Source organism: Gopherus evgoodei, unplaced genomic scaffold (assembly GCF_007399415.2).
Source record: "Gopherus evgoodei ecotype Sinaloan lineage unplaced genomic scaffold, rGopEvg1_v1.p scaffold_160_arrow_ctg1, whole genome shotgun sequence".
Lineage (NCBI taxonomy): Eukaryota > Metazoa > Chordata > Testudines > Testudinidae > Gopherus > Gopherus evgoodei.
In genome coordinates this window covers 48513-75391 of record NW_022059823.1, presented here as the reverse complement: position 1 = coordinate 75391, position 26879 = coordinate 48513, and the positions used below count along the sequence as shown (strand labels likewise).

The following is a 26879-nucleotide window of genomic DNA, read 5'->3' as shown; positions in this document are numbered from 1 at the left end:
AGCAGGGAATTGGTCCTGCTTCGAGCAGTGCATTGGACTAGATGATCTTGAGGTCCCTTCCAACCTTGTGATTCTATGATTTCTATGAAATCTATTAGTCTTTAAGGTGCCACTGGACTCCTCATTGTTTTTGTGGATACAGACTAACACGGCTACCCCCTGTTACTGTCTGGGCTGGTTCTGCTGGGCGGAAATATGAGCCAGGGATCCTCGTTTGGGTTTTGTCTAACTGTGGGCAGAGTGTCAGGCCTGAGAGAAAGGACAATGGGGACTGCTTGGCACACAAAGCTGGATATGCTGAAGTCCACAATTAGCAGCAATCTGTTCCTCTGCACAGGCTCTTTGCTGCTGGAGCTTCCCGCAGCTGTTTCCCACCAATACATTTGCCTCCACAGGTCTACATTCTGACTCAGGTTGTACCATTGCTCCTTTGACCTCAGCAGTTAGCCAGTGTTTTGGGCCTTGCTGGGTTCTTCCATTAGGAGGAGAAATGGATTATAGGAGTCAGGTGTTTCTGTGGTGCAATCTGTATTAGTTACAAACGATGTCCAAACATTCCTGTGCCCTGAACACGGTACAAACAAACAGCAGCTGGCAGTTTTCTTACTTAGGACTCCAAGTCTGCCTTTCCAGGGAACCTTGGGCCTGAAGCAAACTCTGTAACTCAGTTTCCTGTTGGGATCACACTCAGGACTAGTTCTATTGGCTTTCTGTCTCATTCAGGGCCGGCGCTACCATTTAGGCAACCTAGGCAATCGTCTAGGGCGCCAGAATAATTGGTGGGCGCCGTTTTGCCGGAGGGGGCGGCAGGTGGCTCCGGTGGAGCTGCCGCAGTGGTGCCTGCGGAGGGTCCGGTGCTCCGCGGCTCCAGTGGAGCTGCCGCAGTCGTGCCTGCGGACAGTCGGCTGCTCGCACGGCTCTGGTGGACCGCCCGCAGGCATCACTGCGGCAGCTCCACCGGAGCCACGGAGCACAGGACCCTCCGCAGGCACCACTGTGGCAGCTCCAGCGGGGCCGCGGGACCAGCGCACGGGGTGGCGAAATTGCCGTCTGCCTAGGGCACTCAAACCCCTAGCGCCGGTCCTGGCCTCACGCACACCAAGCTGCCAGCCAGTCTCTCAGTCTCTGTGTTTCCAGTCAGCTCCAGGGAAACCCCTCTTAGGCTTGCTCAACACTTCACACTTAGATCAACCTGGCGACATTAATCAGGGCTGTGAAACTTTGTGTGCTCTGCGTGCCACAGCTAGATCGACCTAACCCCCGGTGCAGACAATGGAATTCTGCCAGTGACCTGGCTGCGGCCTCACAGAAAGGGGAATTAACTAGAGCGATAGAAAAACCACTTCTGTCAATGTAGGAAGCATCTACACTAGGGCACTTCAGGGACACAGCTGCAACGTTGTAGTCCTGCCACTCTAGCCACTGGCCAACCCCTAAACCTTAGGTTAATCTAGCTACATTGCTGTCAAGGTTCCTCCCCCACTCTGATCTTTAGGGTACAGATGTGGGGACCTGCATAAACAATTCTAAGCTTAACTATCAGCTTAGATCTGGGTTCACTGCCATCATCCAGATTCCTCAGTCTGGAACACCCCCTTTCCTCCCAAAACCTTCCCCTCCCTGGGTAGCCTTGAGAGACTTTTTCACCAAGTTTCTGGTGAACACTGATCCAACCCCTTGGATCTTAACACAAGGAGAATTTAACCATCCCCCTTCCTTTCCCTCACCAATTCCTGGTGAGTCCAGATCAAATTCCCTTGGATCTTAAAATGAGGAAAAATCAATCAGGTTCTTAAAAAGAAAGCTTTTAATTAAAGAAAGAAAGGTAAAAATCATCTCTGTAAAATCAGGATGGAAAATACTTTAAAGGGTAATCAGATTCATATAGCCCAGAGGAACCCCCTCTAGCCTTAGGTTCAAAGTTACAGCAAACAGAGGTAAAATCCTTTCAGCAAAAAGGAACATTTACAAGTTGAGAAAACAAAAATAAGACTCACCCACCTTGCCTGGCTGTTACTTACAAGTTTGAAATATGAGAGACTGGTTCAGAAAGATTTGGAGTGCCTGGATTGATGTCTGGTCCTTCTTAGTACAAAGAGCAAACAACTCCCAAAACAACACAAACAAAAGACTTCCCCCCCCACCAAGATTTGAAAATATCTTGTCCCCTTATTGGTCCTTCAGTCAGGTGTCAGCTAGGTTTCCTGAGCTTCTTAATCCTTTAAAGGTAAAAAAGGATTTTGGTGTTTCTGGCCATGAGGGATTTTATAGTATTGTACACAGGAGGGCTGTTCTCTTCCCTTTATAGTTATGACAATTGCTCAGAGCTGTGAAATCTTACACACCCTATGTGATGTACTTAGGTCAATCTAACCCCTGCTGTAGATGCAGATAGATTAAGGGAAAAAAATTTGTTGCTCTAACTACTGCCTCTCCTGGAGGTGGATTTATTGCATTGATAGTAAAACCTCAATTTTCTCCTCTTGCACCTCCAGAAGTTCTTCACCCCTTCTGTCATAACTTTAGTCCCAGCTTTGGACCTTAGCGTCCAAAATATGGGGGTTAGCATGAAAACCTCCAAGCTTAGCTACCAGCTTGGACCTGGTACTTGCTGCCACCACCCAAAAAATAGAGTGTTTTGGGGCACTCTGGTCCCCCTGAAAAACCTTCCCTGGGGACCCCAAGACCCAAATCCCTTGAGTCTCACAACAAAGGGAAATAATCCTTTTTCCCTTCCCCCCTCCAGGTGCTCCTGGAGAGATACACAGACACAAGCTCTGTGAATCCAAACAGAGTGACTCCCCCTCTCCGTTCCCAGTCCTGGAAACAAAAGCACTTTCCTCTTCACCCAGAGGGAATGCAAAATCAGGCTAGCAAATCCAACACACACAGATCTCCCCCTGATTTCTTCCTCCCACCAATTTCCTGGTGAGTACAGACTCAATTTCCCTGAAGTAAAGAAAAACTCCAACAGGTCTTAAAAGAAAGCTTTATATAAAAAAGAAAGAAAAATACATACAAATGGTCTCTCTGTATTAAGGTGACAAAATACAGGGTTAATTGCTTAAAAGAAATATGAATAAACAGCCTTATTCAAAAAGAATACATATCAAAGCACTCCAGCACTTATATTCATGCAAATACCAAAGAAAAGAAACCATATAACTTACTATCTGATCTCTTTGTCCTTACACTTAGAAACAGAAGATTAGAAAGCAGAAACTATTTCTCCAAAGCTCAGAGAAAGCAGGCAGACAGAAAACAAAGACCTCAGACACAAAATTCCCTCCACCCAAAGTTGAAAAAATCCGGTTTCCTGATTGGTCCTCTGGTCAGGTGCTTCAGGTGAAAGAGACATTAACCCTTAGCTATCTGTTTATGACACCTTCTCCTCTCATCCCTGGTGCTGCGGGGAGGGAGGGCGAGGAGCTTCCAGGGGTCATAGAGCTAAGAGGCCAGAGGTTGGGTAGACAAGAGTCCTCCAGGCCATAGGGGCTGGGATTACTTGGCTAGAGAAACCCATTTTTCCATTCTCAGTGGGCTCCTCCCCCGCAAGTCTCAGTGGCACTGTCTGACCCAGGATCCCTGGAGTCCTCCTGGATCATAGAGGAGAGTGGCAAACAGGCTGCGCAGTCCCTTGGGCAGTGATGCTATTGGTTTCTCTACCACACAGCAGCCTCCAGGGTCACAGAGACGGGATGACAGAAAGTCCACAGGGAGAGCTCATAGAGACTAGGCTGTGTGATGTGAGAGAGGCTGATTTCAGGGCTCCCAGTGAGAGATTCCTCTGCCCCTCCCCAGGGTGTCTCAGGGGCACAGGCTGAGCGGGGCCCCCCCCACACCCAGAACCAGGGTCGGAAGGGAACCAGAGGGAAGCTCCCTCCCCTAAGGCAGCCTCCACTCCCAGGCTGGGGAACAGAGAGGAAGGTGCAGCATTGGGGAAGAGCTGCTTAAAACCACAGAGCAGGAGGTAGCGTTGGGTGTGGTAACTCCATCCTCAGCCTAGAGAGAAGGCAGGAGCTGGCAGCATCACAGGGAGAGCATCTCCCCAAACCAGGGAGTAGTGAGCAGCTCCAGTGGGAGCAGCTCCAGTGGGAGAGCCCAGCCGTGCCCACAGGAAAGGCAGGCTGTTGGAGAAGAGTGATGGGGAGACACACCTGCACTGGGGTAAAGCAGAGGGATGTGTCAGCGCTCAGGGCAGACAGCTCTGTTCAGGTGCTGCTCAGTGAGTGTTTCTGTTCATCAGCGTGGGCATGAACTCAGCACTAAGGCTGGTGTCAGGATTGTTTGTGTGATGTCAGTCTGGGATCTCCCCAGGAGTTCTGGAACCTTGGTACAAGTTGCTGTGGGGGGCACGAGGTCTCACCACCTGTGGCCACACCCCCTCCATGGCTCTGCCCCACTCCCCCTCTTCCCACTGAGGCCCCGCCCCCTGGCCAGGCAGAGAACTTGGCTGCTGTGGAGAGCTTCTAATCCTCCACCTGCCCTGGATGGGTTTCTGGGGGGCCTAAGAGCAGCCCCCAGCCCACATCCCCGCTCCCTGGAATGCATGATGTTGGCTTGGGGTCTCCCCAGGAGTTCCAGACCCTTGGTAGAAGTTGGGGGTGAGGCACAAGGTCCCACCACTGGTGGCCCGCCCACTCTATGGCCCTGTCCCATAACTCCTCTTCCCACCAAGCACTGACACCTGGCCAGATTGGGAGCGTTGCCTGCTGGGGAGAGCCCTTGACCTTTCACCTGTCCTAGGTCGGTCATTGGGGGGCCTGAGAGCAGCCCCCATCCCATGTCCCTGCTCCCCGAGGTGCTCCACCCAGGGCAGGTGGAGGGTGCATAACTCCACAGTGCCACTCAGGCTCCCTGGGTAAGAACACAGCTCTGGTTTCTGGTCTGGCCAGGGACAGGATCTCGGGGGAAGAGAAGCAGGGATGGGGTCGCTGAGAGGGGCCAGTGCTGGGAAGAGGCTGCAGTTTCATCCTGTCTGTGCTCTCTGAGTGGTTCCCCTCTTTTTCTTTCCAGTGCAGATGGCAGAGTGTCTGGAGGGGGAAAGGATAAGAGAGGTGAGATTTCAGGCTTCATATTTATAACAGTATCATCACTCTGATCTCCTAGAACTTATCCCAGTTTCCCCTCCTAGATCCCTTCTAGGTACCTTTGAACTTCCTCAGAGCCTCCAGTAGCGCAATAGTTTTCTGGGAGAAACCACTGATTTGCTCTTCCAGTTCAGGAGAAATCTCTTCTGGCTGCTGGAACTTCCTCTTCTTACACCTGGAGAGAAACAATTTCATGTGATTACAGTTCATTGTGAGACTCATTATAAGTGGTTGCTAGGGAGTCACTGCTCTAACGGGTTTGGAGTTAGAATTTCTCTGCTTCTCCCAGCTGCAGAAATCTGTCCCCTAGGAACTAGACTGAGGCACCAACTCCCACCTCCCCAACTCATTCCACACAGGTCTCCAAACAGTCCTCAGGTGAGAAAGATTCTTGACCACTGCTGGCCTGGGCTGAATGGTGACCAGGGCCCCAGCAGTGACAGGCCCATATTCCATCTCCACTACAATGAGGTGGCCAGTCCCCCAGGGAGGTGACATCTCTGGGAAATACTTGAGGTCAGTCCTTCCCACTGAATGGAGAATTCCAGAGTTTTCTGTGCAAGGGTGAGAACCTCAGGACGAAGTTGATCACAGAGATTTGTATCTAGAATGTGACCTTCCCCACACATTTTGATGTACAGCCCTGGGGAGATGCAGTGCTAACATCACCATTAAGCCCTTTCCCAGTATTGTGAAGTGCGAGGGGGAGTGAGAGGGAGCCACGTACCTGCTCAAGGTGCTTCTGACATCCTAGAGGGGAAGGAGAGGGAGAGAGAGAGAGGAAAGACTCTCAGTTCCATTTGATTCACACAGAGGATCCCAGGGAAGGGATTTTGCAAATATGGGGAAGAGAGGCCCTGCCCTCACCTCAGGGCCATGGATTCCCTGAACTAATGGGGCTTTTCTATCTCTAATATCTCTGTCTGTAACTCTGCAAAGAACAATAGTCACTCACATGTCAGCAATGCACATGCCGAGTTACACTCAGATCTCTGACCGCTGGCTCCAGTGCTTATGATTCAGGAGCCCTCCCTTCCCTGTGTGGGGATCTGGGATGTTTCTAACCACAGGTGCTCGCTTCTAATTGTCCCTGGAGGTGCTCAACCCCAGACCCTGCCCCGACTCCACCCTTTCCCCAATGCCACACCTCCACCCTCCCTCTTACCACTGAGGCAGGTGGGAAGCACTGGGAGGGAGAGGGAGGAGTTGATTGGTGGGCATGAGGCACTGGGGGTAGAGGGGGGGCTTTCTGCCAATGGGTGCTAAGCACCCACTAATTGTTTTCCATGGGTGCTCTAGCCCTTAAGCACCCACGGAATCAGCACCTCTGTTTCTCTCTGTCTCACCTGCAGGAACTCACTCGCTGGCTTCTGACACTTCCCCTCCAGCTCACTGATCAGCTCACTGAGATGGGAAATCTACTCGGAGAGTTTACTGAGATTTTCATTCTGGATCTTCACAATCTCCTCGTCCAGCTTCTCCAGCTGGGCCAGCAGGAGTCGCTCTTGTTCCTTCAGGAACTGTTGCAGTTGCTGAAATTTGGACACAATCTTTTGCCTCTCAGTTTGTGTTTGTTTCTGTACGAAAATAGGGAAAGGGCTGGTCAGGGACATGGATGGAGCCTGGGGTCCTTTCATGGAGCACTGAGTGTGCAGGAGGGAGAACATAGTTGAAAATCCTAAGATTTCTGACATTTGTCTTTACCCTAGGGAGAGGATTCTCTCACAGCTTTCCCTTCAGCCCCTATACTGCTGAAAGGGAGGTTTCCATGTTTGTCATGTTAGCATATTATGTCATTCATGGTCTCTGGGAATTCAGACCCAGAGCAGCAGGAGGCAGGATCCAGCACCACACTGACAGAGACGCAAGAGGAGAAAAAAGAAACAAACATGTTAATACACGAAATGACCAGACACAGTGGACAGCACTTCACGGGTGACATTCAGTTCACTTGAGGAGGATTTCTGGGCAAGCCACAAGAGCTAGACATTAACTGATCAGCTGAAATGGAAGGTTAGAGCTTGTCTATGCACAAATCTAACCCAGTAATCCATAGTCATGGAGAAACACACACAAGCCCACGTTCACCAAGGCCACACAGGAGTCTGCCTCCAAAGAGACCTCCCATTGCCAGTCACTGCTGGTTCATAACAAGAAGCACCTACCAGATACTCCTGGCTTTTCCTCTCTCCAGTCACTTTCAATCCCAGCAACTTTTCTCACTCTTCCTTCAGAGTCTTCAATTGGGTCTGGATTTTCTCCTGAAGAAACAGAAATGATCTGGGAACTTTAATCTGAATGGTTGAGAGGGGTGTGGAGCTTTATGTTTTTTCATCCAAGATGACTGTTGGTCCTAATCACTTTGTGACATTAGGGCCACCAAGGAGATGAAACCTTATCAATGCAGATTGGGAGTGTGTCATTATCAGACTCATTACCAATTCAGATTCAGTCTTTTTAGTAATTAGACATAGATCTTAATTATAACTAAGCTTTATTGATATTTGTGAATTGATAAGTGGTACAGAGCATAACAGGACAGCCCTGAAGCCCTGGGGACTTCACTGGTTGGGCTGAGCTGATCTAAGCACCAGGGCAAAGCCCATGAGACGTCAGGAGGCCATTTGTCTGGTTGGAAGCTGCACAGTCCCAGTCTTGTGGAGCACTATCCATGTCTGGGAGGTACCCAGCACTGGATGTGTCTTCGTCTGGTGAAAAAGAGGGAAGAGGAGACCGAGGATGCAGGAGGACACTAGTGAGGGTGAGGGCAGGGGTGGAAGTGGCTCTTTCATGCAGAATGATGCAGGTGGGGTCGAGCTGACAAAGGCGGGGGAGTGCCCAAGCAGGCTGATTGATTCAGGTGCAGGAGAGCCCATGCAGGCAGGCGTGGGGACGTCCTATATTCTGGGGATGCCTCAGGGCCCTTCCTAATGAGGCAGATTTGTATAAGGAACTGTTGGGGTTTGCCCCAGTGCTGCCCTAAACCCTTTCAGTGGCAATGCCCTCTGGGTAGGTCCCCAATGTCCCATTCCCTGGTAAAGATCCCGGAAGCAGTGCATTCTGGGAGATTTCTAAAGGCTGCCTGGTGGGACTAACAGAACAGTTCTGGCTGGTCCTTGCCCACATACACAACACAACAGGTCAGACTGGCACCGGTCAGCTCCAGCCTGGGGTTAGTTTTGCTATAATCCAGTGTAATCCCAGTGGTACTTGGCATGGACCTCCGCTGTCTAGAGGCCTTTTGTGTGCAGACTGAAGGTGTTTGGGGTCCCACACAGCATTTAGCCCAGTGATCTCCTCTAGTCCAGAGCGGTAGCATCTGAGTTTAACCCTTCATGGAGCAACACAGGAGTTCAGATTCCCTGTGTGAAACCTAGTCTCCCTGGTGAGTCTGGGTCTTTTATCAAGGAGTCTTTTTCTCCTACTGTCCACGTCATCATTGCTCCGTGCTCCTGAGGGGGACAGTGGATCCTAGTGGTTAGGGCACTGGGCTTGGCCTTGGAAAAATGGGGGTTTATATCCAGCTCTGACACTGACCTACTGAGTGACCTTGGACAAGTCAGTTCCTCTCTTTGTGCCTCAATTTCCCCTCCCATCTTTTTTCTCTCTTGTCCAGTTAAACCAGGGGTGGGATAATATGGGAGTGAGGAGGGGCTAGCCTCCTGAGCCAGGAGCTCAGGGGACGAGCAGGATGGTCCTGTGGCTGGATGTGGCCGGCAGGCCGAATTTTGCCCACCCCTGAGTTAGATTGTAAATGGCTCAAGGCAGGGATTGTCCCTCACCGGGTTTTCTACAGGGCCCCCCACAATCGAGGTCAGATCTCATCTGGGAGGTGTAGGGGCTGCTGGGATACCAGTAACAATAATAAACACTGTGATCCAAACAGTAATAACAGACACATCTTGTAACTCCCCTTTCTCCGGTCTAAAAGCAACACTCTCACATAGTCTGGCCTGCAGCTCTTGTGAATCAAACCTCACTGGTCATTTAATAATTTCCGGTCTGCGGAGAGTTCCCTTAGTTCACTGGTGGGAGCTGGGTTTGAAAAGGATTCAGCTGCTCAGAGAAAGCTTTCCCACATCAGAAAATTTTTAAATCTTTCTGTTGCCTTTCTTGCCAGGCTGGAGTATCATTAATTTGTACAGCCTCTTTCATGCAATGAAAGCTACACACAGCTGAGTGACACACTTACACCTATCTCAGGAAACTTGTGATGCCATTAACCTGTAATTCAAATCCAAAGTTATTATCCATTAGAGTGGACAGCAAATCTGTACCTTGTACTCCTGGGCGGCTTCCTGGATGGGAACTACAATGTGAGTGCGGTGAGCCCGGGACTCTCTGCAGACCACACAGATAGGTGTTTGATCCTCTTCACAGAATAGTTTCAGAGCCTCCTGGTGTTTCCCACACACCCCGTCCCCTCCTCTTCCCTTTGCTGCCTGTAAACTCAGTCTTGGCGATTTCTACCATGTTTGCCAGCTGCCTGTTGGGCCTGAGGTTTCTCTGTTGCACAGTTTGTCTGCACTGAGGACAGGAGATGTCTATATCGGATCCCTCCCAGCACTGGCTGATGCAGGCTCGGCAGAAATAATGCCCACACTCCAGAGTGACAGGTTCTGTGAAATACTCCAGACAGATGGGACATGTTGCTTCCTTCTGGAGACTTTCCACGGGGTTCTCTGCAACCATGGCTTACTCAGTTTGTAACAGGCTTTGTTTCAAATTTCTGAATTCACACTATGCCCTGCCTGCAGCAGCAAGGGGGTGTTTCCCCTTCCTGGAACTGACTCCTACTCTTTGTTCAGTTGGAAGGGGCCTACCTGTAAGATTACAGCCCTGGAGGTTGTGGTGAAAAATTAACCACTAGGGCTGTGGTCTGGCAATCAGCCCCTGTGCTGGTGCGGAGGGTCACTGGATGTCAGATCTCCATGTGAGGATAAGCCTGCAGGAGCAGGGTGTGTGCAGGGCCATCCTTAGGCATAGGCAGAATAGGCAGCCGGGTAGGGCCTCACTCTGCCTGGGGGCACCACTCTCCAGACAGCCACGACAGTGTAGAAGCAGGGCTGCTGGGTCCTAGAGAGAGCCGAATGCAGCACAGTCTGAGGGACGGGACTGGCTGCTGGGGTCTCTGGGAAGGGGAGGGGGTAGGGTTGGGAAAGGAGCTCACCTGTGAGTGTGACTCTTTCCCCCCAGCTGAGGTCAGGTGAGGCAGGCTCTGTGGCTCTGGAACCAGTATCCTTTGTTGTCTCCCATAACATCCATTCTTCTCCCCCCTGCCCCATGCAGCACCCCCTCCTTTCTCCCTCCTCCCCAGGAGCATCCCTCTCTCTCTCCTCCCTCCCCTCCGTCAGGGCTGGGTTGAGTGAGGTGCTGGGAGTAGGTGGGGGGAGGGGAGGCTGGCTGCCTGCCTGCTGAGGAATGAAAGTGAAAGTAACTCACTTCCTCAGCAGGCAGCCAGGATTGGAATGTCACACAGGGCTTGGCTGGGGCTAGCCAGATGTGTGAAAAATCAGGATAGGGGATTGGGGTACAGTGATCAGATATCTCTATTTTATAGGGACAGTCCCAATTTTGGGGTCTTTTTCTTATATAGGCTCCTTTTACCCCCCCACCCCCACCCATCCCTGTCCTGATTTTACACACTTTCTGTCTGGTCACTCTAGGTGGGGTTAATTGGTGCCTATATAAGACAAAGCCCCAAATATCGGGACTGGCCCTATAAAATCAGGTCATCTGGATCTATCACCCTAGCTGGGGAACGCCTCTCCCCTGGGCTGCCAGCTGCCAGCGATCCATCTCATCCGGGGGGAGCTGCACAGGGCAGGATGAATTGCTGTGGCTCCATGGGTGCCCCGTCCCTGAGATCAAATGCTGTGCTAACTTGACCATGGTCTGTTGGGCTGACGGCGGTGTCCATTGGCGTGTGATTGGACCTGAGGGTTTGCTGCTGCTGTTGCCAATCTGCACCCCAAGAGGTGGATTTTGGGGTCCTGCAGTTTTCCACCTATCTCCTCCTCTACTGCAGCTGTTGGACCAGCAGGCTGGGGGGTGAGCCAAGCATGAAAGCAGTACTGTGTTGCCATTTAGATTGTCATTTAACAACTTTGTTTGCCAAAAATTCTTGCTAACAATCCTGAATCCAATTTCAATGTTTTTTTTTAAATCAATATCTTAGCCAAAACCAGAAAATTAAGTTGTTGACAATTATGAGTGACAGGTTTGGTTTGAGGCAGGGAGTGGGTCAGTTTTCATCAGAGAAACAAAAACTGACTTTCCTATAGCTTGTTACTCCTGATAAGAGCCCTCCAACAACTATAATATGCTCATCTTCTTACTAGTGTATAAAGAAGGGTTCAGCAACCTACAGCACACTTGTCAAAGGTGGCAGGTGAGCTGATTTTTGATGATATGCAGCAGCAGGCTGAGCGGCTCAACCCATCACTGCTCGGGGGTTCCAGCTGCTGCCCTATTGCCAGCTAGGATACCAGCCATTGGCCCCACTCAGCACCTGCTTCTGGCCTGGGGACCCCCAAGGAATCCCAAGCTGGCAGTGGGCTGAGCAGGCCAGTTGAACCACTCAACCTGCTCTCAGCCTGGGGTTCCATTCACTCAGCCGGCAGCGGGCTGAGTGGGCTGGTGGCGGGCTGAGCGGGCTGGTGGCGGGCTGAGCAGGGCCGGTGGGGGGTTGAGTGGCTCAGTCTGCTGCCAGTCTGGGGTGCCAGCAGCATTCAGCCTACTGCTACTCCGGGGTTCCAGCTGCCGGCCCCTTGCCAGTCAGGAGCTCAGCCGCCAGCCCCACTCTGCCTCCTGCCAGCCTGGGTGAGCAGAATCCCAGGCTGGTAGCAGGCTGAGGCGGGGTTGGCGACCTGGATCCTGGCTGGCAGGAGTTGGTGGTAAGAACCCCAGATCAGCAGCGGGCTGAGCAGGGCCTGGGATCCTTGTCTAGGGTTCCAGCCACCAGCCCGCTGCTGGTTTGGGGTTTCATTTACTCAGCTGGCAGTGGCCTGAGCAGGACTGGTGGCCAAGACCTCAGATAATAACAATAGTTTATTTATATAATACAGACATAGAGAGAAACCTTCCACAAACATTAAAATGTTTCACTGGCACGAGAAACCTTAAATTACAGTAAACTTGGCACACCACTTCTGAAAGGTTGCCGACCCCTGGTATAGAGTGACCATATGTTGTACTAAGATTCTCCTGCTTTTTTTTTTCCCTGTGAGTCAGTATAACTTTTGCCAGCCCAGAAGTTGGGCAGCCAATGTTTTAAGTTTTCACAATGTTTTCTCCAACTTTCATAAAATAAAAACATAGTTAATATGAGTTAAAAAGGCCAGGGACACTTCTTTGTGAAGAATCCGTACAGCAGATCATGCCCATAGACGATCCAGAAAAGAAATTTGAGGTTGAATTTTTTAATGTTGTGATGGATAAAGCAGTATCTGCTGTTGATGAAAGGTTTAATACAGTTTGGATGAACAGTTTGGATTTTTGTATGACATAACTAAATTCAACAAAATAGGAAAACAAGAGCAACTAATGACAAAGTGCAAGAATCTAGAGAGCCTCCTGAAGCACGGTGATAGTTTTGATTTAAATGGACTTGAACTGTACGAAGAATTGAGTACACTGTCATCAATGTTGCCACATGCAAAATCGGTGATGAACATTGTACAGTTTATTCATACCCACAACCTTATTGACATATATCCTAACGTGTACATTGCCACTCATATTCTACTGACAATTCCTGTAACAGAAGCATCAGGAGAACGGAGTTTCTCAAAACTAAAGCTCATTAAAAAGTATCTCCGCTCTACAATGAGTCAGGAACGCTTGACTGGTCTTGCTATTCTTGCGATCGAACAAGACATGACTTTGTCTTTGTCATACGATGACATTATTACTGATTTTGCAGCCAAAAAAGCCAGAAAAAATTGCTTTTAATTAAAAACAAATCTTTGTTTCAATACCTCTTCATATAAATTTCCAATAAAATTTTGATAAATTTAAAAAAATATATTATTTGCATCATTCTGTCATATCAGAATTTTTTCTATAGTGCTGCTTCTTTAGTGCTAGTCCATCAGCATTACAGTGTGCTTAATTAAGTTAAACTGGTTTTAATAATGTGAATGTGGCAAGTTTTCCAATACTATAAGCTTATGTTTGTGTTGCTAAGAGCAGATCAGGCACGGGGCACCAGTTTAATAATCTCGCCTAGGGCACCATAAATCCTAAGGCCGGCCCTGGGTGTGTGTGTCTAAGGAGCGATAGTCAGACTCGGTGGAATTCTTTTTTTTATACTATATAAGTTTGACAGATAATGCTCATTTTAAGCAATTTTTATATTTATTGTAAACTTTCACAGTGTTAGGCCTGAATAAAAATATAGCAGACAAAACCAGGTATGCCAACCTGACCAAAGTCAGGCTAACAGAGGTTTTTGGGTAATTCCTGAGTGGAAAACACTGAGAAGCAGCATGTCTCACAAACGCTGGGAAAAAGTGAGATAAGGGAGAGGCTGCATTCCTGGCATAATACCAGATGTGCTGTGTTAGGAGCAGATCCTTTGAAGAACTGATAAGAGCCCTGGCTTCCCAACCTCCTTGTTTTCACTCCCTGCTTTTGTTCTTTGTTTGTTTTTAACTCACCTACATTTCTAACTTTAGGCATGCATGTATACTAAAGGTGTCTAGTTTGTAGTTGTTAGAAGAAGGGGGTGGGTTGCTCAAGTGAATAATTTATGACGGGATGGAACTGTCTATATAGGCTTATACTAAGATGTAAAGAGGGAGCTGGTTCTCTCTGGAGACGAGCTGCTCTCTATTGATGCGTGCACTTGTCAATAAAGAGCTTTTGATCAGACCTTGCTGGTGTTGCCTGTCTCTCTCGCGGTCAGACAGCGAACTTTGCCATCTGGGTTAGAGTCCCCGACAACAGTTGCACAAAAATCTGGGTTTCAGCATTTCGTTCCAATTGTTACCAATTTAAATTTTCACAGCTGTTGGAAATATGGGGGGATCGGACAATATTTTGGTCAGACAATAACTATTTAATGACACTGGACACTGAGATTCAAAAAGTTGAAGCTTTAGAAGTGTTAAATTGTCTGTGGGCAGCTAAATCTCCTCCGTCCCCCAGGGCAATAACCCAATTCCTCCCCGCACCCTCCACAACACGGACCGAGGCTGAAAGTCCATCTGATGGCGGCGCAGGGGCCTGTGGAATGTGCTGGGATCTCAGCCTGGGCCCTAGTGGGGCAGGTGACCCTGTAACACGATCACACCCAGCAAGGCCTGCACTGATTTTCTCCCTGTTTGTCACTCCCAGCAGAGAGGCCAGAGACTCAGTGGTGTACTGAGACCAAGGTCCTACCCACTAGGTGACAGCTGGGGCCCAATGGCCAAGGGCAGCCGGTGAGGGGAGCTGGCACTAGGGGTCCTGCAGTGCACAGGGTGTGGGATAAACAGAGAGCTCTAAGGATCCATGGTTCAGTGCTGGGTGCGCTGGCCAAGAGATCAGCCATCACACCTGTTCTTAGCCTGGCGGCTCCTGCTTCTGTTTCTCTGCACAGTCTCCCCAGCTCTCTGGGACTCCTGGCTATCTGCAGATGGCAGCGGGTGTGAGGAGAGCTGGCGCTGGACAGGGGATGGGCTAACCAGAGATCTTCTGTCTCCAAGGCTCTCAGGCCACTTGTCCAGCCTGGCTGCAGGAGGGGATCTGGGGACAGACAGAGGGGACCTGGGAGAGTCTAGGAGGGCAGCCACAAGGAAGCAAACATGGAAATCCAGCAGTGGTGAGAAAGGCAAAGGGACAGGTGCTCAGGGCAGTGTCCCTGGGATGGTAATTAGGGAAAGGAATAAGGCATATAAGACAGCAAAAAAATCCTTAAATAATGAACATAAGGAAATATAAAAAAGTAAAGTAGTTTCACAAAGTGCTATAAAAAAGGCAGAAAGAGAGAGGTGGACACCATAACATGGGAAAGTAAATAAAAATACCAATACAGCAAAGCATATATAAACAAACTAGGGAAATGAATAAAATAAAGAGTAAGTTATGTAACACCAAGCCTTCAAGTTGCAGGGCACGGAGTAATAAGCTCTAACAAAGAAAAGCAGAAATTCTGGCCACCATGTTTTAAAAAGTCAGTACTGATGAATATCAGAGGATACAAATTAGGGAGGAGAAAAAAACATTAAGGCTAATTATGAGATTAAGAGGTGGGATGGGAGGAGGATGTGGATATTTTAAATATAAACTTTAGTGTGGCTTAGGTAAAACGATGGAAAGAACAGTGAGAGACAGAGATCAGTAGCACACCTACAATGAATTATGTTCACAGATGAAACACAAAGTGGGCTTCAGTAAAGAAGAAATGTGATTGACCACGTTGTCAGGATAGAGACAAAAGCACAAAAAAGCATGAGAATCATAGAATTAATGACATTAATCTTCCGGAGCGTAGAAAAAGTCTACGATGTGTTATGGAGAGAGAAACTACTTCATAAAGTGGCCTAAATGTGTAACAGAGGAAGACTGTACAGATGGATGAGGAACTTCCTAGGCAAAAGAACTGTACAAGTCCAGTTAGGGAAAGCTTTTTCCAACATACAGTCAATTGCAAGTGAAACCCCACAGGGCACTGTAGTTAAGCCAACCCTCTTTAACATCATAATAAAAGATCGCCCTGAGGAGATGAGTATAGGAATAGGGATCACGTTGTTTGCTGATTGTGCCATTTGGATCAAAAGCAGAAACCTTGAAAGGGCCACCAAAAGAATGATGATGCACTGAAGAGAAGCCCAGAATGGAGGAATAGGTGTGGCTTCAAATTCTCATAGACAAAACTAAGGGAATGATCCTCCTAACAATGAAAAGCCAAAAAGATGTGAAGTTATAGCTATAAGACCAACAGATAAATGTACTGAAATTACAAATTCTTAGGTGTGACATTTGATAACAAGCTCACTTGGAGGGACCATACTGAAAATATTAGATAAGTGCAAAAGTCAAATCCCTCTGGAACATCCTGGGGAGTGGATATGAAGATGGTGGTAATGCTATACAGAGCGCTCATCAGACTAGTTATTGAGCGTGGATGCCAGACCTTTTGGTCAGCAACGATACAAATCTGACTAGACTATATACAGACACCTGCATTGCATATCAGGTGGTGACTTCAGTACTGTATATCTGTACTACAGATATTGGCATTTCCATCAGCTGCTGCTAACTCTTAGTTCAAAGCTTCTAGACTAGGTAATAGTGAAGACAGCACTAAGCTAACCAGCAAAAAAAAAACAACCCTCAAAATTCGCCATGTAAGTAGGGTATAAAAGTGAATAACCGATCTTAATGAAAAGAAGGGATTGAATGAGATCAAAATATACAGCGATGGGAAAATCACCCCCCATTGAGAGAGACACAGAATTACATAATGAAATAAAGAATGATAGGCAAGATGTCACAATTATATTGATATGCTATAGTTAGGGACACATTTGACAAATACATACAGAGGGTTCCAAAGAGGAAAGAACAGAGTGGGAACAACTTCCTGCGTGCCCTCACTCGGACTCAATAACGCTGCATGGCTCACTAACCTTCTTAGACACTCAGTGGCCTTAAAGTAACAATTTTCATTGTGATATATATCAAGGATACAAGGGCAATGGGGACCAATAAAATCATCTTTTCTGCAATTCTTCAAGAGTACTGGGAAAGGTACGAGACTAAGCCATGAACAAGATAGTAAGCACAGGGCATGCTTTAGACTCAGAAAGCGAGTCTGCTACATCACAAAACTGAAGAAGTATCCAGGCAAAAACACAGATCCCTAGCTTTCTGCCACGCCTGCTGTTTTCTTCCTGGACTCTCGGTAATTCCTTTGGCTCCAACCAGGATTCTGACTCCCGATTGACCCTTGGAACCATGACACCAACCATGACACCTCAGCCCAATTCCTGATTCTGTCTCCATCTCTGAACCTTGGCTTGACTCTTGACCCTGATACTGACTCTGACCCCTGGCTTCAGTTCTGGGATCTCCAGCTTCTACCATTTGTCCTACCTACCTTTGCCCAGCATCCTGACACAGATTATGTATCATAAAAACGAATACAGACACTTCCCACGTTCGTCACAGAAAGTGAATCTTATATTGCTAATGCTTAATTAATCAAGCACTTTAATACCCTCGTTTGGAAGGTGATATATAAATGCAAAGCAGCAGCAGTTTGGAATTGAGTGCTTACCTCTAGTCATAGGACAGCTCATACCTGAGTTGATGAATTCATTTTGCAGGGTTTGAGACAAGGTGGGTGGTTAATATCTTGTATTGGACCAATTTCTGTTGGTGAGAGACAAGTTTTGAACTACACAGAGCTCTTCAGGGTTTGGTAGACAGGATTCCGGTTCCACTGAGGTTCTTGTCTTACATCATTCTGCAGAAACAGGACTTTCTTAAGAAAGAGACTTGCAGTTACCTGAAGGAATGAGCTGGTGCATGTGATCTACCTTTGGAAAATAGGATTCCTCTTTGATTTAATAAGTGAAAATGCTCTCTCATATTTGTATTCTTTCTTCATGCTTTTCAATATGGTCCCACTTCAACTTTTTCCCACTTAGTTCATTTTGTGTCTCCAAAGCTTTGTAGCTAACAATGCCCAGTGTGACTTGCAATTATACAACTCCCATCACACATCATTTTTTAGTGTAATGATCCTTTGAGGAAAATATTTTAGATCATGGACAAACCAGCCTACATTTTTCGGAGATGCCTGTCCAAGGTGATGGCCAGTTATAATGTACTTGCACTGCCCCTTAGTATTCAAGAGATGCTGCCATCTAATGGGCATTTTTGAAAGTAGCTGCCCATATCTCACGCTTACAACATGCTGCCACCTACTGGCCATGTTATAGTATAACTTTCCCATTATTGTATTGCCTACTGAAATATTGCTCACAGGTCAGTATTTCTGACACCTCCCTCCCCCTCATTTCCTCTACTCTGCTGCCATCTAGTGTAGATTTCCCAGAATGACAGCCTGTTGCTCTCCTTTCCTTTATGGATTCTTCTTGCTATCGCTGACTCTTACCCGTTCTTGACTGTCATGTCACCTGGTAGCCATTATTTAGTATTATTTTGAGAGCTAGAGAACTTGTCTCTCTCTCTCCAACCGAAGTTGGAGACATTATGTTGTCAAATGACCAACAGAGGAGGTGGAGGGAAGAGAAGTGAAGCTGTATAATGGTGTATAAGTGTTAAGCAGAGAGCATTGAAGAGAAGATGATCTCTGTGTTGCGTAATGAACTGTGGTTAGGAGCAGATGCCATGGAGTGAGTTATGGGCTGTTAGTTAAACTAAATAATGGCTTCCAGGTGACATGAGAGTTAAATACGGGTAAGAGTCAGCTATAGCAAGAATCCATAGAGGAAAGGAGAGCAATAGGCTGTCATTCTGGGAAATCTACATTAGATGGCAGCAGAGTAGAGGAAATGAGAGGGGGGATGTCAGAAATAATGACAGGTGACCAAGATTTCAGTAGCTATGCCTCCGAAGAAGTGGGTTGTAGCCCACAAAAGATTATGCTGAAATAATTGATTAGTCTCTAAGGTGCCACAAGTACTCCTGTTCTTTTTAATAATGGGAAAGTTATACTGTAAAATGGCCACTAGGTGGCAACATGGAAAGCCCCAGGCTGCGGCCTAGCACAAGGCCAACAGGTACTGGGTGTTGCAGGAGACAGCCCGGGGCAGGCAAAGGCAGCAGGTCCAAACCCAGCCTTGCCAGTGATGAGTAGGCTGATAGTGCAGTCTGCCCCAGGGCGTGAGCGCTAGACGATGACTGGCGGTAGCCTGATACTTAGGTGAGGTGGGGATAGTGGGTTGGGGGTTCCCCAGGGAGGGGGAGACCCAGAACTGTGGGGGTACTGCCAGAGGGCAGCACCCCAGTTAAAGGGGCACCGGGATCTGGGGAGGGACATGGGGGCCAGAGAACAGGTGAATCATCGGCCTGCAGAGGGCGCTCCTGGCTAGTTAAAGAGCTAATTCCCTGAGAGACCATTAGGAGGTGCCGCAGGGGTGAGTCCCCATGTCTACACAATGATCTAAAATATTTTCCTCAAAGGATCATTACACTAAAAATGATGTACAATGGGAGTTGTATAATTGCAAGTCACGCTGGGCATTGTTAGCCACAAAGCTTCGGAGGCACAAAACGAACCAAGTGGGAGAAAGGTTGAAGAGGGACCATACTGAAAAGCTTGAAGAAAGAGTACAAATATCAGAGAGCATTTACACTTATTACATCGAAGGAGAGGCTCATTTTCCAAAGGTAGATCACATGCACCAGCTCATCAATGTTGTAAGACAGATCGAAGCAGCTGCTCGTCCATTCAGGAACATGCAGGTGTATTTGCTGAGCAGGTCCAGTTTCTACTGAATGATGAGACCCAATTACCTTAGTGGAAGAAATCGAGTCCTGGCCACGAAACCCTGAGAAATAAGAGGTAATCACTCAAAACTTGAGCTGCCCTGTGGTTACAGGTGAGCACCCTCTTCCTGACTGCGTTTCTACACCACCTTCCTAACAGGGGCATGAATGTGCTTTGTGAATATTGTTAGCAGTGTTGTTGTAACCGTGTTGATCCCAGGATATGAGAGAGACAAGGTGGGTGAGGTGATATCTGTTACTGGACCAACTTCGGTTGGAGAGAGAGAGACAAGTTCTCTAGCTCTCAAAAGCTTGTCCCTCTCACCAGCAGAAGTTGATCCAATAAAAGATATTACCTCACTCACATTGTCTCTGTGAATATTAGCAGTTTTAGCCTCACCTTCCCAAACCAGTGCCAGTCGGTGTTAATAGCACCATTTAACAATGGGGAAATTGAGATATATGCCTTGTGAAAGGTCCTCAGCTGAGGATCTGGCTCAAGATAAGTAGGGTGAAGCCTGGAATAGAATAATGAAAATCAAAACTAAGTGAAGCTGATAAAAAGGAACATTAAATTGGGTTGTTAAGTAGGTAAAGTGTAAGAACGAAATTAGGAGGATGAGAGGGAAATTGAAAAATAAATGGTTTTAGTTAAAAGTAAATAACAAACTGTTTCACTGTATCTAAGTCAGACAGGTTGCAAGAGAATCCATGAGTCAGCTGAACCCAGGGAATAAACAAGATATAGACATCGCTTAGGTGCTACGGTTGAGATTTTGAAGCCACCTAGGAACTGAGTGTCCTAATATCCTATTAGAATTAATGTTGCAATCCTATAGACAGTTTGACAATCTTCTCTCAAATGATTTCTTTGTATCCATCTTCACCAAAAAGTGTTATGAAGTAATCTGCACCAGGTCAACTTTTTTTCAGGGAACAGCCTGTCAGAGGCTGAAATATCAAAAGAGCAGATTATTGAACTAACTGGAATTTGGGGTTTCTCTGTATCACTTTAGGAGAATGTAGTAATATAGGAATTGCCAGATTAGATCAGACCCAAGGGCCATCCTGGCCTGTATCGTTCTCCGAGAGCAGGCAGTACTAGATGTTTCAGAGGCGAATGTAAGAACACTGCAATAGCAGTTCTGGGATAATCTCCCCTCACATTTGTCGTGTTGGTCTATAATAGTTTTGGAATGGTTATTAAACCTCATGGTTTGGGGCTTAAGCCAATCTCTATTGTTGCCATTATGATGATAACTCTGGATATTTATATGGCTATCAGGAACATCCAATGTCTTCTGGAATCTTGTTAAGTCTTTCATATCAGTGACTTCCTGTGGCAGTGAGTGTGATGCTCTCAGTGGGGATGCAAGAGTGTGAGCGCCAAACTCAGAGCAGACAGTTACAAACCAGGGCACAAACCCCTCATTGGTTGTCAGGTCGAAACTTAAATTTCACCAAACAACTGCACTGAGTGCAAACTCCTCAGGCACTTTAACAGCCTTGACAGAGTCCCCCAAGAAATTCCCCTTGCTGCACCGCTCTGTCCTGCCACCCACGTGAGCGTATCTGTGTTACACGGCCCATTATGCCAAGGATCACAGCAATATTCAGGTTACTCCTGACATCCCCCCGGTCAATTGCACTTTAAGTCTCACACCACAGACGACGCTTGGAGCCAATCCTATAGTGAACTACTGTATAGGAAGTTTTATCAAATAGGAAAAGGAAATGAGAGTTATCTACAAGGTTAAAGCAAGAAAACAGACGCATGAATGAGTCACAGTCTCAGGTTTCGAAAGATATTACAGGCTTTTCTCAGCAGCGAGCTGTATTTGACCTTTAGGACTGACCTAGGCTAAGCAGCTGGGGATCTCTTGCTAATGTCTAGAAACACTCTGCCCCAAGCATCCAATCAGCATAGAGATCCCTCGTTCTTTTTGCTTGGGGTTTTTATCCCCCTCCTGCCCTCTGCTCTGAGCTGCAAACTCAATCCACTTGCATGACTCATCTTCATAGGGAGGAGAGCAGAACAATAAGTCTCTAGTCCTTTTGTTGATTGTTTCTCAATCCAGTTGTAGGGAGATTACAGTTGCAATATCCAACCATTGCCCACCTGGTATTAGGGTGACCAGATGTCCCATTTTATAGGGACAGTCCTGATATTTGGGGCTTTATCTTATACAGGTGTCTATTAACCCCCCTCCCCCCATCTCATGTCCTGATTTTTCACACTTGCTATCTGGTCACCCTATCTGATACTGGCGGGTTTCCTTTTTCAGGAGAGGCTTCATGTCTGTGGAAGAGCAACTCTTCGCACTCATTAACGTCCCTCTCCTGTGTGGTGATTCATACTCACAGGAGCTCACTACAACCCGTCAAATATTAAATTGCAATATGAAACAGACAATGCAGGCAGCAACTGACAAGCATTCAACAGAGTCCAAACATTAAACCCTTTTTTATAATTCTAGAACCCATTTTATTAATATTAACACACAAGTGAGCAAGACTGATTCCATCTTTGTATCTGTTAGTGTCCTGCTGAAACAGGGGGACATTGGCATGAGCCAGCATTTGATCTGATAGCATCACAGTGAGTTCGACAGTTTAATTACAATTAGGGTGAACAAGTATTTCACTTTATAGATTTTAAGTTGCCCACTTGGGGCGGGGGGGCGATGACCCACTGGCACAGTGCCTCCTGCTGGTTGTCTCGGGAATTAGCTCTTCCAGCCCAGAGCGCCCTCTGCAGGCTGGTGTCTCGCCTGCTGCTAGCCCCCCATGTCCCTCTTGGACCCCGGTGCCCCTTTATCTTGGGATGCTGCCCCCTGGCAGTGCCCCCACACTCTGGGTCTCCCCTCCCAAGGGAATCCCCAACCTCTATCCCCACCTTGCCTCAGTGGCTACTGCCAGTCGTTGTGTAGCCCCCACTCACTGGGGCAGACTGTAAACCACACATCATCTGCAAGGGGGTTAGGACCTGCTGTTTTTGCCTATCTCTGGGCTGCCTCTCTGCAGCCCCAGTACCTGTTTGGCCCTTTTAGCAAGGCCTGCAGCCTGGGGTTTTACCTGGCTGGAGTCCCCAGCTCCCTCTGCCCTTCCCCGGCACTGCTCCACCACAGGTGCCCTTCTCAGCTCCCAGGCAGCCAGGTCCTTCTCTCTCAAGAAGCTGGAGAGAGTGGGTGTTGTGCTTCTGGCCAACAGTCCTCTTAGAAGGGCCAGCTGGGCCATCATTGAGCTGGCCACAGCTGTGGTCAGCTACTCACTCAGCTTCCCCAGCTGTTCTTAAGACCTTTTACCCAGGCGCAGCCCTCTCCAGGACTGCTTTTAACTCCTTCAGGGCAGGAATGGGGCAGCCCCCCCCTGTACATCCACCTTGTATTTTAGTTGTATGTTCCCCTTGTTCGTGGAGTAAAGGGCAGGGAAAACAAAAATTTCCCATTCTACCTTCTCCCAGTTTCTGCAGAAAGAGGAGCGTCAAGAACCTGAGCTGAGAATCCTGAGTCCTGGCTGCCGAACCCTGAGAAACAAGAGCTCATCACTTCAAGCTTGGGTTGTCTTGTATTTACAGGTGAGCACTGTCTTCCTGACTGCATTTCTATAGCACCTTCTAAACAGGGACATGACTTTGATTTGTGAATATTAGAGGGACATGGTGGGTGAAGTAATATCTTTTATTGAACCAACTTTTGGTGGTGAACGAGAGACGCTTTTGAGCTACACAGAGCTCTTCTTCAGGTGAATATTAGCAGTTTTAGCCTCTCCTTCCCACCACAGTGCCAGTCAGCGTTCATAGCACCATTTCACAGAGATGGAGTGTGAGAGCCATGTCTTGCGACAGGTCCTCAGTTGCGGATCTGCTCCACTGACACAAATGAAGCTACCTTGATTTACACCGGCTGAGGATCCGGCTTAGTGTGAGCCCCAATCATAGAATCAAAGAATTGGAAGGGGTCTCGAGAGGTCATCTAGTCCAGTTCCCTGCACTCAGGGCAGGACTAAGTATTATCTAGACCAGTGGTTCTTAACCTGGGGTACACGCACCCCTGAGGGTGTGTTTCTCTTTCTGGGGATGCCAGATCTTTTTAGAAGGTAAATTATCGAAAAAATAAATTAAGCACAGGCACGTAAGTACAACTACTTTGTTTCATCAAACATATGTATTTATTAACATTATACATTTGTTAACAATTACTGTAATATACAAACAAAAAAAATATTTTCAAGATTTTAAGCTAATTGTAGTAAAATTATTGAGACAATGAAGCTTGAGAATATCTTGTGTGTTCAACTAGCACTGTTTCCACAACTGGCGAAGACAGAGTTGGAGATCCTTGTGCCATTTGTGACTTTCATCACTCTTACACATAAAAACAAAGGCCAGAAACTGCCTAAATGCAAGTGATGACATGTGTGGCTATTTCAAAAAAAGTTCGTTGTTTCTCTAACATAATTGAACAAAAGCAACAGCAGAAGAGTCATTGAGCTTGTAAACTTAAAAAAAGTGTGTAATTTTTAATGTATTCTTAATTTTACTGCAAAATTAAAATAAATATATAATTCTCTTTCATTCTATAGTTATGATTCATCTAGGTTGAAAGAATTGACCTACTTCAGTGATTGTTCATAAAAGATGCGAGAATATATTTTGAGAACCAGAGGAGTGCAGGCTGCAGTAAAGGTTAAGAACCACTAATCTAAACAATCCCTGAGAGGTGTTTGTCCAATCTGCTCTTAAAAATCTCCAGTGATGGAGATTCCACAACCTCTCGTGGCAATTTATTCTAGTGCTTAACCACTCTGACTGTTAGGAAGTTTTTCCTGGTGTCGAACCTAAACTGTAATTGCTGAAATTTAAGACCATTGCTTCTTGTCCCATCCTCAGAGGTTAAGGAGAACAATTTTTCTCCCTCCTCCTTGTCACAACCTTTTAAATACTTGAAAACTGTTATGTCTCCTTTCAGTCTTCTCTTCTCCGGACTAAACAAACCCAATTTTTTCAATCTTCCTTCATAAGTCATGTTTTCTAGACCTTTAATTATTTTTGTTGTTCTTCTCTAAACTTTCTCCAATCTGTCCACATCTTTCCTGAAATGTGGTTCCCAGAACTGGATACAATACTTCAATTGAGGCCTAATCAGTGCAGAGTAGAGCAGAAGGATTACTTCTTATGTCTTGCTTACAACACTCTTGCTAATACATCCAGAATGAGGTTTGCTTTTTTTTGCAACAATGTTACACTGACTCATATTTAGCTTGTGATCCGCTATGACCCCCAGATCCCTTTCTGCAGTACTCTTTCCTAGGCAGTCATTTCCCATTTGTATGTGTGTAGCAGATTGTTCTTTCCTAGTGGTATACTTTGCATTTGTCCTTATTGAATTTCATCTGATTTACTTTAGACCATTTCTTCAGTTTGTCCAGATCATTCGGAATTTTAATCCTATCCTCCAAAGCACTCGCAACCCCTCCCAGATTGGTATCATCTGTAAACTTTATAAGCATACTCTCTATGCCATTATCTAAATCATTGATGAAGATATTGAACAGAACCAGACCCAGAACCGATCCCTGCAGGAGCCCACTCATTATGCCCATCCAGCATGACTGTGAACCACTGATAACAACTCTCTGGGAAAAGTTTTCCAATCAGTTATGCACCCACCTTATAGTAGCTCCATCTAGGTTGTATTTCCCTCATTTGTTTATGAGAAGGTCATGTGAGACACTATCAAAAGCCTTACTAAAGTCAAGATATACCACATCTACCACTTTCCCCCATCAACAAAGCTTTTTACTCAGTCAAAGAAAGCTATCAGGTTGTTTTGACTCAATTGGTTCTTGACAAATCCATACTGACTGTTACTTATCACCTCATTATCTTCTAGGTGTTTGCAAATGTATTGCTTAATTATTTACTCCATTATCTTGTTGGGTACAGAAGTTAAGCTGACTGATCTGTAATTCCATTTTTATAGATGGGCATTATATTTGCCCTTTTCCAGTATTCTGGCATGTCTCCCATCTTCCATGACTTTTCAGTGGGGTGGTGAGTGGTGATCGAGTGTTACTAGCCTGGATCACACATGACAGATTGTTTCTAGACTCTGAGTTCAGGGAAAGCATCTTCCCCCCACCACCCTAGTGCCTTTCTTGCTCCTCTATTATCATCCCACACTTTTTATGGAGTGAGAAGGGTCATTCCCCAGTTAGGGTTGCACATCAGTCTGGTTCTGCCTCTTCCTAAGACCCACCGTCCTAAGAGCTGTATTTTATTACTGCTACATAGCTAATGTCGGGAAACAGAAAAGGGATTGTCATTTCCTCCCCACATCACCATCACAGGAACTAAGGGAGAATTTACACCACTTCATAATTTATGGCATAAACTGATCTCTTGTGAGGGAGTGAAAATTGTTCTTTTTCCTAGGGGGCATTGAAATGCTGCATATACCAGAATATATTGTTAGAATTAATGGAAATAAATCTAACAGAAGGCCGGTGCCTAAGAACTCTAGACCGCATTGAAAATTCTCAGTCCAAGATTTTAATTGTTTGATTTTGACTCCTAAGACATAGCATGATTCTGTCATTGCCAGAAATTAAATACAGGATTTAAGCATTATTTTTAAGCTCTAAGATGTCACTAAAGAGATATAATGATAGATAAAGAAACGGTCTTATCCATTATATCTGTATTTGGCTACCAGAGATATGGGCTGTTATAGTAGTGATTGCTCAGATCATGGCAGAGGCTGGTCTACATGGATACAAACGTTCTGTTCTCAGATTGAGACTTCTGGCACTTTGCTCTGAACACTACATTTAGGTTTAAAATTTCAGCCTGTAATCTGGACGAAAGGGGAGTCTCTGAATAGTTATAGAAGTAATTGAAACTTTACTAAAATGAAACTTGACTAACTTTTAACTCTATGTTCTTCCAGTTCAATTGCATAGAGCGTGTTATTGTTCCTGGACTCAAACCATGGCAGACAAAGACTGGGGAAACCAAACGGCCATCACAGAATTCATCATTCTGGGATTCGGGGGTCTCCCTGACCTGCAAATTCTTCTCTTCCTGATGTTCCAAGTGATCTACATGGCAACTGTGGCTGGGAACACCCTCATAATGGTGTTCATTGTGGCTGACCAGCACCTTCACACCCCCATGTACTTATTCCTGGGCAACTTGTCCTGCCTGGAGACCTGCTACACCTCAACCATCCTGCCCAGGTTGCTGGCCAGTCTCCTGACTGGGGACAGAACCATCTCAGTCAGTGGCTGCTTCACACAACAGTATTTCTTTGGTTCTCTGGCATGTGCAGAATGCTATCTCCT

At 46.7% G+C, this 26879-nt stretch overlaps 1 pseudogene; it reads right to left on the bottom strand.

Moving 5' to 3' along the window:
• Nucleotides 1-4848: 4848 nt before the first annotated feature.
• Nucleotides 4849-18215, bottom strand: LOC115639958 (annotated as a pseudogene).
• Between the last annotated feature and the right edge of the window lie 8664 nt (nt 18216-26879).